At 46.5% G+C, this 13130-nt stretch overlaps 1 long non-coding RNA gene across 1 annotated transcript; it reads left to right on the forward strand.

The window, feature by feature from the left end:
* The first annotated feature begins 544 nt into the window (after window positions 1–544).
* Window positions 545–3223, forward strand: LOC147574337 (uncharacterized). The gene is made up of 3 exons (XR_015243731.1): window positions 545–648; window positions 1463–1624; window positions 2312–3223. It is a non-coding gene; the product is annotated as an uncharacterized LOC147574337 (long non-coding RNA).
* Window positions 3224–13130: the final 9907 nt, after the last annotated feature.

Raw genomic sequence — 13130 nt, forward strand, 5'->3', positions numbered from 1 at the left:
TGCTGGAAATGCCTTTCCCCTTGTCAGCCTGCTTGTCGCCAGCTCATTCTTGTTTATCCTTCCAGATTCAGCTCAATATCACCAATTCTGGAAAGCCTCCCTTGGATCCTAACCCTCTGCCTTCCTCGGTCCGAACACAATTATGTCTTGGAGCAGTAGTCAGTAGTGTGGAGGTCAGTCTCCGGGGTTGTGAGCTCCTTGAGCGCGGGAGCCATTTCTGTTCTCTTTGGGACCTTTGGCACCTAACACAGTGCTGGCACAGCAGGCATTTGGTCAATAAGCGTCTCATGAGGGACTTTTTGATCCTGAGTTCTTCTGTTTATTAGGTGTGTGATCTTGGGTGAATCACTTAACCTCCTTATGTTTTAGTAGAGATAATAATACGACCCTCACAAGGATCAAATGAGATAAAGCACATTAAAGTGCTCTGTAGATTGCATTTCACTGCTACTCAACGTTTTTTATTTTATTTTTCGAGAGACAGAGAGAGACAGAGCACAAGCAGGGGAGGGGCACATCCACGCCTGTGAATGTGAGATCATGACCTGAGCCGAAGTCAGATGCTCAACCGACTGAGACACCCAGGGGCCCCATCGTTGCTTTTCAGATACAAGGACTTATTGTTATCACTATGTGCTGCTCTGATTGGTAGGCTTTTTCAAAATACATGCTGTCTCGGTTTTCCCTTCCTTCTCTGGGATTTGCTCTGCTCCCCCAAATGGCCTCTGTCCCCTTCCTTTCCACCTCTCTGCTTCTTTCTCGTCTGCCTACAAATCTGTTATCATCTCACCCATTCCAGAAATCCCATCTTCCTCCAACCCTACCTCCCACCACACCGCCCTGGTCCTTCCTTTCTTCTCCCCGTGGCTGCCAGGGCCCTTCAAAGAGCGCTTTAGCTGGCTGCCTCCAGGCTTTCACTGCCCGCTCCTTCCCTACCAGACACCATCTGGATCCCTCAGCAGCGTCACAGTCACTGCGCCCTCTGTGGGCTCTTGTGACCTCCTGTTGCCAAATCCTGCGGGCTTTTTCAGACCTCGTCCCACTGGACCTCTGAAGCATCTGGTCCCGCTGATCACCTCCCCCTCGAAACCAGCCCCCTCCGCGATGCCGTGCTGCGCTTTCCTGGTTTCCCTTTTGTCTCTCCAGCTGCTGCTTATTCTCTTCCCTTGGTGTGGGCATTCCTCAAGGCTCTGCCTCCGAGGCTCGAGGCTCGAGGCTTGGGTCTCCTCTCTCCTCTGCCCCGTGACCTCACCCGCTCCCAAGATTGCCACTGGAACCTCTCCGCGGATGCCCCCGGGCTCCAGAGCTCCCGCTGCATTGCCTCTTGGCTAGCTGACTTTGGGCACGACCTGGAACTCAAAGTGTCCAAAATGAAAATCATCCTTTGACTGCCTTCCCCCACCTACATGCTTCTCCTCCTGGTTGTCTTATTTCTATTAATGGCCCCATCATTTTTTCCCAGTCATCCTAGGATCCTTGTTTTTGCTTTCCTCCCCCACTGGCCATGCCAGAGATGCTCTTACTGAAGTACTGTGGATCGCCCACCTGACCATTTCTAACTCCTCCGTCACTGCAGAAAGGTCTCTGGTGCCTCTCCCCAAACCATCTTCATAGCATACCACAGGTTTGCCTTTTTTTTTCCTTCCTTCCCTCCCACCTTTCTTCCCTTTCTATTTCTTTCTTTCAATAAATATTTAATGAGCACCTACTATGTGCCAAGCTCTGGGGAAACAACGAATTAATGCAGTGCAGGACCGGGCTCAAACTCACGAACCACAAAATCATGACCTGAGCAGAAGTTGGATGCTCAACCAACTGAGCCACCCAGGTGCCCCATGTCCTTAGCATGTTTTAATGGGTTTTCATCAAGTGCCCAGCCTGCTTGTTCAGATGCACCTCCATGGTTTTCCCTCTCTGTCTTCCCCCATGGCCCACCTTCTAGATGGGGTTCCCTGAACATGCTCTGTTCCGGCTTCTGTGCCTTTTTTTTTTGTAAATGTTTATTTATTTTGATGGGGGGGGTGGGTCGTGTAGAGACAGAGAGAGAGAAAGAGAATCCTAAGCAGGCTCTGCGATGTTAGTACAGATGTGGGGTTCAAGTGAGATCATGACCTGAGCCGAAATCAAGTCGGACATTTAACAGACTGAGCCACCCAGGTGCCCCATGCATCTGTGCCTTCTGCTAATAGTTCCATCCCCCCGTCACCCCTGCCTGTAAAAATCCCAACCACGGGTCTATTTTCAGCCCTGATTCCGGGAGGTATAACTCTTTCCTCCGTTGGTGCTTCAGACCATTTCATCATCCCTCCAGTGTGCAGGAAACCACTGATTCGGTGAGCAAACCCGCCGCTGGAGACACAGCTGCAGCATCACCCAACTGTCTGGGGTCAGCAAGCAACCCCTCGAGAGCCATCACCAGCAGCAGCCAGGCTTCCACAGTAAGTGTAGACAGCCCAGAGCTGTTAGGGGGCACCTCGGGCTCATGGAGGAAGAACGCAGATGGGACCAGAGCCAGCTACACTCGGTGAGCACCAGCACCGCTGTCGTGGTGAGGCGACGCTGAGAGTAGACCCAGCGGGTGGTCTCTTGAGTCTGTTTTACACGGGGGTGTAGAGCATGTCACAGAGTCCTGGGGGACGTTCTACGTCTCAGGTGCCACCAACGCTTTCCTGAGTTCTCCAGCTCACGCTTTACTGCTATCACCTTTCAACTCCCATGACGTGTTGTTTTTCACACCAGTCACCCAGTTGCAACCGCGACAGTTGGGATGTTCTGCCTTGGAGTTCTGCTCATTTGTGTACTTTGTCTTATCCCCCCTGCTAGACTCGGAAGCTCCCTGGGATGGGGACCACGAGGCCTGTGGCGTGAGAGACGGGGATTCGCAAAGTATTTGCGGATTTCAATACAGAGAAACTTCTTCCACTGCAGTATAAAGCAGGAGCTATATTCTATTCTTGGTGCTTCCAGGGTGACTCACACACACGTGTTCTCAAGAAATACTGCTTGATTGATGGATCCAACCCTTGAAGGATCCCTTCCATAGTATTTCAGTTGAAACATTATGATGAAATCCCAAACCAAACGGAAATGCGAAGCACAAAAATCAAATCTAAATGTTTAAAAAAAAATCAAGCATTGGGTTCCCGCCACATAAAAATTCCTAGGTCAGCGTCTGACGTATGGATGTGTTGAATAAATGTTAATGTTATTCCATGAGCACTGGACAGCCAACTCAGTAATGTGTCCTGAGATAGCACAGCTGGAAGAAACTGGTTCGGTAACATTTTCTTTATTTTTTTATTTTTATTTTTTACATTTTCTTTTCTTTTTTATTTATTTTTTTAATGTTTATTTATTTTTGACAGAGAGAGACAGAGCATGAGCAGGGGAGGGGCAGAGAAAGGGGAGACACAGAATCCGAAGCAGGCTCCAGGCTCTGAGCTGTCAGCACAGAGCCCCACGTGGGGCTTGAACCCACGAGCCGTGAGATCATGACCTGAGCTGAAGTGGGACGCTCAACCGGCTGAGCCACCCTATGTTTTTTCTTTAGAGAGATGCTACTGGGGGTAACAGGCAGGAAGGTTTGTCCATATGGCCAGGTGGGCGGGTCTTCATGGGGTTGGGCTGCCAGAGGGGCATTTTTGGACTTAACAGATCATGACTGTAGCCTCCCCACATTATGCTGAAATGCCACAGGCGGCCAGGGAATGCTTCATTCCCCCCTGGGGGTGATGTAAATCTTAACACTTTTTCTGGACATTCTGTGGTAATCTCTCACCCGGGGTCATTATTTTGAGGGAGTCAAGAGCACAGATTTAGAAGATCTTTCTCTTTTAGAGATACAAACTGAATTGTTAATGGATAAAATGGCATGATGTCTAATGTTTACTTCGAAGTAACCTAAAAAAAGAGAAGGGGCAAGCATAGAATGGCAAGAAAGGCTCTGTGTTGGTGATTGTTACAACTTGGTGTTGGGTATATGGCTATTTGTGGTGCTTTTCTGTATGTTAGAAATTTCCCATAATAAAATTTAAAAAACTTTTTATAAAGACTTCTTTATTTTTTTTAAGTTTGTTTATTTTTGAGAGAGAGAGAGAGAGAGAGAGAGAGAGAGTATGTGTGCATGAGCAGGGGAGGGGCAGAGGAGGGAGAGAGAGAATCTCAAGCAGGCTCCGCACTGTCAGCACAGGGCTCAGCACAGGGCTCAACACAGGGCTCAACACAGGGCTCAAACTCACGAACCGTGAGATCATGACCTGAGCCCAAACTGAGAGACGCTTAATTGACTGAGCCACCCTGGTGCCCCTTATTTTGTTTTTTAAAGCACAGATTTTAGAGCACGGCAGAGCTGGCTTCAAATCCCTTCTCTGCTACTTTTTGTCTGGGTGATCTTGTCGTTTAATTCTTCCGAGTCCGGTTTCCACATTTCCAAAATGTTAATAAGAATAATTCCTGGCTCACACATTTGTGGCAACTATGTAGATGGAGCCTTAGGGCAAAGCACATGGCTGGAATCAATAATGCTACTAGGGGTTTACGTGAGCCTAACTCTGCTAGTTACACCAACTCTTAGAAACGGTCGTGGTTAGGACCGCAAACCGTGGCTGCTGGCAGATGGTTGACCTGAGGTCTTGACCACACAGGGCCTCCCACAGCTTCTCTAGATGAATTGCAACTGGGGATCAAATTATAGGCTTCAGACCCTTTACTAAAACCTGTAAAGAGCATTTCTTTTATTATTATTTTCTTTTTATTTTGAAAGTGGCAGGGAGGGGCGCCTGGGTGGCTCAGTCGGTTAAGCGGCCGACTTCGGCTCAGGTCATGATCTCGCGGTCCGTGAGTTCGAGCCCCGCGTGGGGCTCTGGGCTGACCACTCGGAGCCTGGAGCCTGCTTCGGATTCTGTGTCTCCCTCTCGTTCTGACCCTCCCCCATTCCTGCTCTGTCTCTCTCTGTCTCAAAAATAAATAAACATTAAAAAAAATTTTTTTTTTAATTTTTTTTTCAACGTTTATTTATTTTTGGGACAGAGAGAGACAGAGCATGAACGGGCGACAGGCAGAGAGAGAGGGAGACACAGAATCGGAAACAGGCTCCAGGCTCTGAGCCATCAGCCCAGAGCCCGACGCGGGGCTCGAACTCACGGACCGCAAGATCGTGACCTGGCTGAAGTCGGACGCTTAACCGACTGCCTAAAAAAAATTTTTAAAGGAAAGTGGCAGGGAAAGGAGGGAAGAGGCAGTGGTAAGGTTTAGTGATGCCAATTCTCATGGTTGTGAGTGTTCTTGGTTCACAGCTCTGTTGTCACTGTGAGGGGGACAGACCAGGAAAGCAGACCCCTGCAGTATGATGTCCCGGGAGCTGGGTGGGTGGGGGGGAATCCCTTTTGCAGATCCCTCCTCTTGTATTCTGTCCTCGACTTTATTTATTTAATTGGAAAGAGAGAGGGAGAGGGGCAAAGAATCTTTTTTTTTTTTTTTTTTTTGTCAATGTTGGGGAGAGAGACAGAGACAGAGAGAGACAGAGCATGAGCAGGGGAGGGGCAGAGAGAGAGGGAGACACAGAATCTGAAGCAGGCTCCAGGCTCTGAGCTGTCAGCACAGAGCCTGATGCAGGGCTTGAACTCACGAACTGCAGGATCATGACCCAAGCCGAAGTCGGACGCTTAACCGACTGAGCCACCCAGGCACCCCGGGGCAAAGAATCTTAAGCAGGGTCTACACTTAGCTCAGAGTCCAACACGGGGCTCGATCCCAGGACCCTAGGATCATGACCTGAGCCAAAATCAAGAGTCAGATGCTCAACCGACTGAGCCACGCAGGCACCCCATGTCCTCAACTTTCATCCGTTAGCAAGCAGCCAACAATTCACAGGCTGCGCTGGGACTCGGGGTTCCGTCTACCTGGGCACATTGCAAGCTCTGGCTGGCAAAGCAGCCCTGTTGAGTTTTGCAGAGGAGGGTGTGCTGGAAGGAGAGTGAGATCACAAGGAATTCATTAGCATCCCAGATCCTTCCTCTTCTCTCTATGCCTCTCCCAACCCTGAGTCCCAGTCCCTACCCCCAGCAATGTCTTTTTTCCCCTTAGAGTAGCTGAGGAAACCTGGCAAAGCCAGGCCAGAAGCTTGCCTTTTTCTAAAGACACAGCATTCAGCCCTCACCAGATGGGAACCTGTCAGCACAGCGGGCAGATAATTATCCTTTCAGTGGTGGGAAGCCTTAGCATGAATGGAAATTCAGATGTTTGCTGCAGCTGTGGCCCCACAGCCAATCAGGGAGGCTGTCTGTGCACATGAAGCAAGTGAGATTTACCTAGGTCAAGTCTGTAGGACGTGCTGGGCAGTGAGGTGGCCTGAGTGGGGTGTAGGGCAAATTAGGGCGCCCTTCCCCACAAAGCAGTGATGAAACTGCCGGAGCTGTATCTGAGACCTCTCCTTAAAGGCCAGTGCAAGCCAGCCTGTCCTTTCGGCCTAAGCTCCAGTTGGCTGCCTCCTCTCTGAGTATACAAAACTCAAGGACAGAACTTAGGATGGACTGATGTCTCCTCATTTAGTGGAGGAAAATCTAATAAGCAGGTGGCCAACAATAGGGCATGCTGCCAGGAAAGGTAATGACCTCCCCATTACCATAGGTATTCAAGCAGATGCTAGCCGTCCGTCTTCCAGGAATGCTGCAGAGGGATGACCTGACATGGGTGGGAGTTCAGCTCCTCTGCCCTCTGTCAAAGGTTCCAAATAGCCAAAGCAAAGCCAATGAATCACTGAAGCAGTAAATAGGAGAAATTTATTGTGCAGACACCAAAAAGGCAGTTTGCAAACCGGGAGCACTCAGACCAGAACATGGAATGAGGCTCAGGAGTATATTGCTGTCAAGCAGCTTAGATAATGAAAAAGCAGTGATTGTTTATTCTTCACAGTGATTGGTTACAACATGACAATTTTCAGTGGTTCCCTCCTAGCAAGCTGGGAAACAGTTCAAGTTTTGCTTATCGTTTGCAGAGGCACAAGCAAGAAATAATCCAGGTCAGGTTAGCCTTGCAAAATAAGCTAAATTAAGCTTTGCCTGCATGACTAAACTGGTTCTGTCTCCTCAGGGAACCTTTCAAGGCAGGTCTCTCTCTCTCTCTCTCCCCTTGATTTTAACACCTCCAAAGCCTTCTTACCTCTGTAGTTTCTCATGGGGATGAGAACAGGAATTAGGAGTTGTCATAGATCCAGGTTCGAGTCCTGGCTCTGCACTTGTTGAATGGATACGGGCAAGTCACTTAATGTCTTTATTTAAAGTAAATTACACAGGCATAGTTTATTTTCCTGATAAAGGATGATCATGGTTAAAAAACCAACTTAATGGTTAAAAAACCTGAGTGGCTCAGTCAGTTAAATATTCAACTCTTGATTTTGGCTCAGGTCATGATCTCATGGTTCATGAGTTCAAGCCCTGCATTGGGCTCTGTGCTGTGCACAGAGCCTACTTGGGATTTTCTCTCTCCCTCTTTCTCTTTTCCTCTCTTTCTCCCTCTCTCAAGATAAATTAATGAACATTAAAAAAAAAAAAATTTAGATGGATTCTTTCCATCACAGTACACATAGTTTTAATTTACCCTCTTATTTTATTTTTTAATCAAATTTTGATTTAATCAAAATTTTAATTTTATTTAGTTTTTTAATCGCACATTAAGGGAGTGAAATTAATTTTAATAATTTATATAACTCAACATATCCAAAACATAATTTCAACAGGTAATCAATATCAAAATTATTAAAGACATATGTTTACAATCTTTTCTCTGGTATTAAATTTTTTAAATCCAGAGTGTATGTTACACTTATGGCACATCTCAACTGGGACCAGCTGTGTTTCTTTTTTTGTTTATTAATTAAAAAGTTTTTTTTAATGTTTACTTATTTCTGAGAGAGACAGGACACAAGTGGGGGAGGGGCAGAGAGAGAGGGAGACAGAATCCAAAGCAGGCTCCAGGCTCTGAGCTGTCAGCACAGAGCCTGACACGGGGCTTGAACCCACAAACTGTAAGACCATGACCTGAGCTGAAGTCCAGCACTTAACTGACTGAGCCACCCCAGCAGCTCATGTCTTTTAAGTGCTAAGTAGTCATGTGTAGCTCGTGGCTACTCTACTGAAAGGAGCAGCTGGAGATCTTCCATCTTGGTTTTCCTTGGAGCTACCATACCTCCGTCTGAGAGTTACCAGTTTAGACCATAAATGTGGATTCGGTTCTATGGTTCTCTGTTTCAGGCGACCTCATCTTTCTCACAGACTCTACCTAAGTACCGTAACTGTGACTATGCGACTAGCTCTTATTTTCTATATGCCCACATCTCTTGCTTTGCAGGGTCCAAGGTCAGGTGCCCAAGAGGCATGTTTTCATTGACATCAGTGGGAATCCAACCATGAGTAAAGGTCATGGCCTCCCTTCTTATCTTCTGTTGAAACGCCACCGAAATGCTTAGCACTGCAGGACCGCAAAAGACACTCCATAACCTTAGCTGTCCTTGCCATATTATTGGTGGCGGGCTGAGGTGAAGTTCCCATGCGGTGTTCCGGTCCGAGGCAGTGGGGCCTGGGAAAACCATTCATGCTCTGAGCTTCAGTTTCCTTTATCCTAACAATGAGATCTAGTTTCTACCCTGCCAACCTGGAAGAACTAGGGAGCTCAGACCATAACCGAGATATTGAGAACATGTTCTTGACCACTAAGAAGATTAATCGCTAAGACGTATAGTTATGCTTATACTGAACTCAGCATCGTGCTCGGCTGGGGCTGGGCCTGGAGAAGGGACAGGCAGTCGAGTGTCCCCAAGGCTGGATGGTGTGAGCTCTGCTTGCCCTGCCTTTGAGACCTGAGTGTGTGAAAGTGTTTTGAAAGCTGTAAAGCCCCCTAGGAGGGATCCTTTTATTCTGAGTGAGTGTGGAGGTGGGAGAGGAGCCCTGTATATGCCAAACTGCTGAGGCGCTTTGTTTTCCGGAGTGTAGGAAATACAGGTGGTGCGGGAGACGCGAGCTCATTTAGGTTCCTATAATTGCTAGTTGTCAAATCTGTACAGTTAGTTGCCTGAAAGGAAGGAACTCAGACGGAAGTAACAGAAACCGCCACAGCGGTGAATTATTTCTTTAACCCTCAGATCCAAGTCAAGGAACAGAGAGAAAGCCTGGAGGAGACCCTGTGGGGTCTGTTCTGCGTCTCTGAGATCTCAAAGGCAGTTACTTCCTCAAAGGGCCTTTTTGGTAAATCTTCACTAACAAAGGAAAAGAGAAATTCCTTTGTAGCCTTTTGGTGCTTGATTCTAACCCGCCCTGGGCCATGATCCCACACCACCCACTCTCCCAGGGTGTTTATATAGCAGTAAGTGATTTTCCCCAGAAACTGAGAATCTGAATTGCGAATACCAGGCCAGGAAGGCATTCGTTCCAGAAATGCTCCAGAAAGGCACCCGGCGCCTCTGGCAGCTTGCTCTGCATTTCTTCATTTTGTGTCCTTTCTTTATGCAGCAGGGCTGACTATGAGTCATCTATTTGGGTGCTGAGGACTGAGAGTTAATTTATGCTTTTTTGCCAAATAACCAGAAACCAGCAGACCCAGCCTGTGCTGTTTCTGGAAGCTGCTGGGACAGCGACCTTCTCTCCTGAAGGAGGGGAAGCCTCCAAAGGGAGAATTGAGGGTTCTAAATTTGGGTTTTCTGGTTATCCTGTGGGCCTAGGGATTAGAGGTCCCCTCCTCCTGCTCTCCCTGGGGTCCGTGAGCCTGCAGCCCACCTGAACACATACCCTATAAGAGAGCCACATCTGGACTTGTCTTGGCCTTATGTGCCTTTGAAAGAAAATGAAGCCTTTTCACCTTTCTTTCTTTTTTTAATGTTTATTTATTTATTTAAAAAAAAATTTTTTTTTCAACGTTTATTTATTTTTGGGATAGAGAGAGACAGAGCATGAACGGGGGAGGGGCAGAGAGAGAGGGAGACACAGAATCGGAAACAGGCTCCAGGCTCTGAGCCATCAGCCCAGAGCCTGACGTGGGGCTCGAACTCACGGACCGCAAGATCGTGACCTGGCTGAAGTCGGACGCTCAACCGACTGCGCCACCCAGGCGCCCCTAATGTTTATTTTTGAGAGAGAGAGAAAGAGAGAGAGAGCGAGCAGGGGAGGTTCTGTTCTAAACTGTCAGAACAGAGCCCAACTCGGGGCTCAAACTCGCAAACCTTGAGATCGTGACCTGAGCTAAAGTCAGACGCTTAACCAGCTGAGCCACCCAGGCTTTATTAGTTTAATCTGGGTTTTGTTTTTTTTTTTCCATTCCAATATAGTTAACAGTGTTATATTGGTCTCAGGCATACAATATAGTGATTCTACAATTCTATACATTACTCAGCACTCCTCATGATAAGTATACTCTGATGGGGTTTTGGGGGTATTGGTGGGGGTTCTGAGCTGACAGCTAAGAAACAATTCTTGAAGTCGTCTTTGGTGTAAAAAGGTGATTTTATTAAAGCACGGAGACAGGACCGTGGGCAGGAAGAGCTGCACTGGGGCTCTGCAGAGTGACTGCTTATCTACTGTAGAGTTGGGGAAGGTAAAGTCAAGAGGAAGTTTTTTAAAGGGATTTCCATATGCTAAAGAGGGTTTACAGATTACTGGAGGCATAGGTATTGCCAAGCTAAGGTTGTTTTTCCCTCTAGGGAAGCATTATTAAGATAGTAGGGAGTTCCTGGAGATTAGGCCATTGATGAGATATTTGTAAACTGATGGAGACTCTATCACTTTAACCATTCGTTTCCTGTCCTTTCCTTTGTTCTTGGGCAGCCTGGAGTGCCTGAGTAATGTCACACATCCCGGAGTGCCTGAGTAATGTCACACATACCCCACCTGGTGGGGGGAGTGGCGGGGCGCTGTGCTAGCTTGTGCTTGGCCCTCAGCTTCCTTATGGCTTCTCATCATACTCGAATCCCCATCACTCATTTCACCCATTTCCCTTCCAATAACCATCAGTTTGTTCTCTATAGTTAAGAGTCTGTTTTTTGGTTTGTCTCTTTTTTTCTCTAGTCATTTATTTCGTTTCTCAAATCCCACATGTGAGTGAAATCACGGTATTTGTCTTTCTCTGACTTATTTCACTTAGCATTATACCCTCTAGATCCATCCATGTCATTGCAAATAGCAAGATTGCATTCATCTTTTTTTTTTTTTTTTTTTTTTGGAAAGAGTGTGCGGTGTGCATGTGTGCACAAGCAGGGGAAAAACAGGAAGAGGGAGAGAGAGAATCTTAAGCAGGCTCCATGCCCAGACCATGAGATCATGACCTGAGCCAAAATCAAGTCAGACGTGGGGCGCCTGGGTGGCGCAGTCGGTTAAGCGTCCGACTTCAGCCAGGTCACCATCTCGCGGTCCGTGAGTTCGAGCCCCGCATCGGGCTCTGGGCTGATGGCTCAGAGCCTGGAGCCTGTTTCCGATTCTGTGTCTCCCTCTCTCTCTGCTCCTCCCCCGTTCATGCTCTGTCTCTCTCTGTCCCAAAAATAAATAAACGTTGAAAAAAAAAATTAAAAAAAAAAAAATCAAGTCAGACACTTAACCAACTGAGCCACCCAGGCACCCCTCCCAGATTTCATTCTTTTATGGCTGAGTAATATTCCACTGTGTGTGTGTGTGTGTGTGTGTGTGTGTGTGTGTGTGTATCCTATCTTCTTTATCCATTCATATATAGATGAATGGATATAGACTGCTTCCATATTTGGGCTATTGTAAATAATGCTGCAGTAAACATAGGGGTACATATATCTTTTCAGATTAGTGTTTTCATACTCTTTAGGCAAATAGCCAGTAGTGCAATTGCTGGGTCGTAGGGTCATTCTATTTTTAATTTTGGGGGGAACCTCCATACTCTTTTCCATACTGACTGCACCAATTTGCACTCCCACCAACAGTGCATGAGGGTTCCTTTTCCTCTACATCCTCACCAACACTGTTGTTTCTTGTTTTTGAGTTTAGCCATTCTGACGGGTGTGAAGTGGATACTTCATTGTGATTTTGATTTGCATTTCTCGGATGATGAGTGATGTTGAGCATTTTTTCATGTGTCTGTTTGCTCTCTGTATATCTTCTTTGGAGAAATGTCTCTTCATGTCTTCTGCCCATTTTTTAAAAAGTTTATTTATTTATTTTTTGAGAGAGAGAGAGCACAAACAGGGGAGGGGCAGAGAGAGGAGAGAGAGAGAGAGAGAGAGAGAGAGACAGAGAGAGAATCTCAAGTAGGCTCCGAGCTGTCAGCACAGAACCCTAAGCGGGGCTTAAATTCACCAACTGTGAGATCATGGACCTGAGCTGAAACCAAGAGTCGAGTCGGATGCTTAACTGACTGAGCCACCCAGGCGCCCCATCTGCCCATTTGGAAATTGGATATTTTGTTTTTTTGGTGATGCGTTGTGTAAGTTCTGTTTATATTTTGGAGAGTAACCCCTTTATTGGATATGTCATTTGTAAATATCTTCTCTCATTAAGTAGGTTGTCTTTTGTTTTGTTGTTTCCTTTGCTATGCATAAGATTTTTATTTTGGTGTTGTCCCAACAGTTTATTTTTGCTTTTGTTTCTCTTGCCTTAGGAGCCATCTAGAAAAATGTTGCTATGGCCAATGTCAGAGGTATTACTGCCTATGCCCTCTTCAAGGATTTTTATGGTTTCAAGCCTCACATTTAGGTCTTTAATCCATTTTGAGTTTATTTTTGTGTATGGTGTAAGAATCTGGTCCAGTTTCATTCTTTTGCATGCGGCTGTCTAGTTTTCCCAGCACCATTTGTTGAAAAAACTGTCTTTTCCCCATTACGTATACCTGCCTCCTTTGTCAAAGATGAATTGACCATATCATCGTGGGTTTATTTCTGGACTTCTCTATTCTGTTCCATTGATCTGTGTCTCTATTTTTGTGCCAGTACCATACTGTTTTCATTACTACAGCTTTGCAGTAGATCTTGATATCTGGGATTGTGATGCATCCAGTTTTGTTTAGTTCAATCTGTTTTTAATTTAGGTTTAAAAGGAACTAGAAAAGAAAACCCAGTGCCTCATCTAGACTACTTACAAAACAGTCAGCCTTGGGTACTGAGACCCTCCTTCAAAATTAATCGCTGA

Source organism: Puma concolor, chromosome E1 (assembly GCF_028749965.1).
Source record: "Puma concolor isolate L17-30 chromosome E1, mPumCon1.1.hap2, whole genome shotgun sequence".
NCBI classification, from domain to species: Eukaryota; Metazoa; Chordata; class Mammalia; order Carnivora; family Felidae; genus Puma; species Puma concolor.